The sequence below is a fragment of the Sphaeroforma arctica genome, assembly GCF_001186125.1.
Source record: "Sphaeroforma arctica JP610 unplaced genomic scaffold supercont1.205, whole genome shotgun sequence".
Lineage (NCBI taxonomy): Eukaryota > Ichthyosporea > Ichthyophonida > Sphaeroforma > Sphaeroforma arctica.
In genome coordinates, this window is record NW_014040353.1 from 57,953 (window position 1) to 61,387 (window position 3,435).

Sequence of the window (3,435 nt, forward strand, 5' to 3'; positions counted from 1 at the left end):
CCTACTTTGAGACGTTTGCAGGGTGTGAATACTTGGGACGTAAAAAAAAAGATGATCGTGCATCTTAGTGAATGAAGCAAGTGGCAAGTTCCTAGCTTTTTCGACAGCACAAGCAAAATGTGAAAATAAAATCCTACCCTGTTGAAGACACGTAAGGCTACTTTCTGTCGAGAGATTGCCCATTTGTTCACGGATATACTTAGGACGATACAGTTTGTGGATGCGACTTCCTCTCGGAAATTGTCCGTACTTTATAATATCTACAGTGTCAAGTTGTCTGCCTACCACCCACAAGCGAGTAAACGGATAGTGCGGATTCACAAGGACTATAATATACTGTTTCCATAATATAAATTCGAATCGTAGATTCAGGGCTGCTATTTGACTAAGTTCAACACGCCTACTGCACGCAGACACATGTCATATCAGGCTGCTCACAATGCCTACTAGTATATGGTCGTGAACCGATCCAATTTGCCAGAGTCCTTGGTAAGAGCCTTAATATCCTCGATCACACAGGACGTACCTCTAGCTGTTCTTTATTGAATAATTTTCACTAGAAGTACTAAGTGTTCATGACCACATGTCTAATTAATAGAGGCTATACTACGCAATCCCAATAAGGGGCCTGGCCCCGACGGAATCCACATCCTCTTCCTGAAGGCCGCAGTGGAGCGCTCCACCGAACGCAGGACACTTGGACGCCCCGACGCCAATAGCCTCCTGGTTAGACTCCTTGCCGAAGCATTCGCTGAGCTACTGAAGGCGGGTGCCTTCCCTGTAGCCCTGAACTGCAGCCTCCTGACAGCGCACCCAAAAAAAGCCGATGCAGATATCACCTCCTCCGTCGACTTCCGCCCTATTACGCTTACGCAAATAGTCAGACAAATTTTTGAGAAGTGCTTCCTTAAGCTGATTACGAGTCACTCCGGCTCTGTAAACTTCGATGGATATTTCTATGTCTTAAACTATGTTATATAACCTAAGATACAATTTAAGTCAGTTAGGATTTAGCAGTGGTAGCTTGTGTAAGAATGAACGGGACTGCCTCTTGGTAAGAGGATCAATTTCTACCCCTGCCGCAGATACCTTGTAAACAAGCGTGTGTATAGTATCTTTAGCAAAAGAAAACTTGTCCTCGTTAATCTTAAGTTTGGCATGGTTTAGTCGCTTTAAGACTTCCTTAATGAGTTTAGCATGTTCATGTGCTGTCTTTGTAAAGATAACTATATCATCTAAATATACTGATACTTTACCAGACAGGTCCGCAAATTGTTCCATCATAACTTATTGGAAGAAAGAAGGTAACATGTGTAAGCCTTCGGGTGCACCTTTAAACTGGTACTTCTTATCTTGCCAAGTAAATGAAAAGTATTTCCTATGTGGCTCATATATTTGTAATTGATGGAATGCAGCTTTTAAGTCTACCGTGGAAAAGATAGTCGCACCTTCCATTTTGCGTAGTATCTCGCTTATCTTTGGTAAGTGAAAACTATGTTGCGGAATTAGTTTGTTGATTGGCGACAGGCCTAGTACTACTCTTATTTTACTAAACGTTCCATCAGATTTATATTGATCGACCGCTAAGAGAGCTAAGTTAACTGGGGTTGCATCATAATTGATTTCAAATAGACCCTACTTTAACCAATCGTCAATTTGGGTTTTGACAACGTCTTTGTGTCTCCAACTCACGTAGTTTTGTGAAGGACACTTTAACTTAGAGAAGTCGACGTTTGTTAAGTCAAGCTTAACGTACCCGTTAGAGAACTTAAACATACACCAGTCAGTTATTGCAATCTTCCTGTTTTGTATAATTAAGTCCATAATTATATCGGTAAAGTGCGGAATCATATCCTTTGCTTCACCTTCCGGAGGTTTAGATATCTTTAACATATTATCATCTGACTGATCTCTATTTGGGTCTAACCCATTTGGCAGACCAGTGAGAGTTATACCTAAACTGAGAAGATCAGTCATACCTATAATTAAGTCATATTTCTGAGACATGTCAATAACGATTAGAGTCTTTACTTTTCTTCTATCTGACAACATTATGTGTGCATAGTCAATGGCTTCTTCGCAAGTGGTAACTATGCCATTTCCCAAGATTAAATTAGTTGTTTCGTTATGGATAGCCATATCTGTAGCGTAGGCTACTCGGCGTGAGATAGCAGAGACTTCAGCCCCTGGATCAAAAAGTGCTATAACTTTTTCTCCATTTACATAAACGGTTTGAAATATACGTTCATCTCCTTTGGTGTAGATTTTATTGAACTTTATCTCATAACTTTGCTCTAGTGCACACATATGGAACTGTAAGTGCTTAACTTGAACGTCCAGTTTGTCCTTGCAATCATTTTTGTGCCAACCGTTAGTACCCTTGCAAGTAGTATACTCTTTCATATAGTGTCCAAAGTTTGGCTTGCCTGGTGCACATTTAACAGTATCGTGTTTACCATTCCACTTGCCATCACGTTTAGTGAGGTTGTAACCACACTTCTTGCAAAGTGCTCTCTCCTTCCTTTCACCCTTTGGTTCAGTAGAAGTAGAGCCTTTACCACCTCCGGCAGTAGTGCGAGGTTTCTTAGTATTCGGTACGCTTAGCGGGCTGGGTAAAGCTCGCGGTACTAAGTATTCTAGTAGATGGGTTGGTATGCTTTTGAACTATCTTCTCAAAGACAGACCAAGGCATAGATTGCGAATCACCATAGGCGATGATATCATCATTGGCCTTCTTAAAAAGGTTAGCCCCCAGAGTCTCCATCATCTGACAAATTAACAAATATTCGCCAGTATAGGTACGACCTCCCATCCGAGTGTTCATATGTGTCATATGGGCTAGAGTAGTATCGCGCGCAAAGGACTTGCGAGACTCTAGAAGTTCACGGTCACGTGCATCTTCAAAGAAGGCGTTAAGTATTTTCTTACGCAACTGGCGCCGGGGTAGGGCTTTCCAGTTGAGCTCATGGGCCTTCAAGATAGTTTTTCATTCCTCTGACTCACAGAAATGAATAAAGGCATTCATCATCTGCTTATCCTTAAGGCTGGCAGACTCCTTAAGTTGGTCCAAGGCCTTCAGTGTCTCCACTGTACTCTAATTAGTAGAGAAATCGACCTCAGCCTTCGCGTTACCTAGCTGCTTTATAAAGCTTGGTTCGAAGCGTTCACGAGGCTCACGCTCAGTGCTACGGGCTGCTAGTGCCAAAATGGAGTCTATCTCCCTTTCTCTTGTTATCGATTAGGGGTAGGGCTTTCCAGTTGAGCTCATGGGCCTTCAAGATAGTTTTTCATTCCTCTGACTCACAGAAATGAATAAAGGCATTCATCATCTGCTTATCCTTAAGGCTGGCAGACTCCTTAAGTTGGTCAAAGGCCTTCAATGTCTCCACTGTACTCTCATTAGTAGAGAAATCGACCTCAGCCTTCGCGTTACCT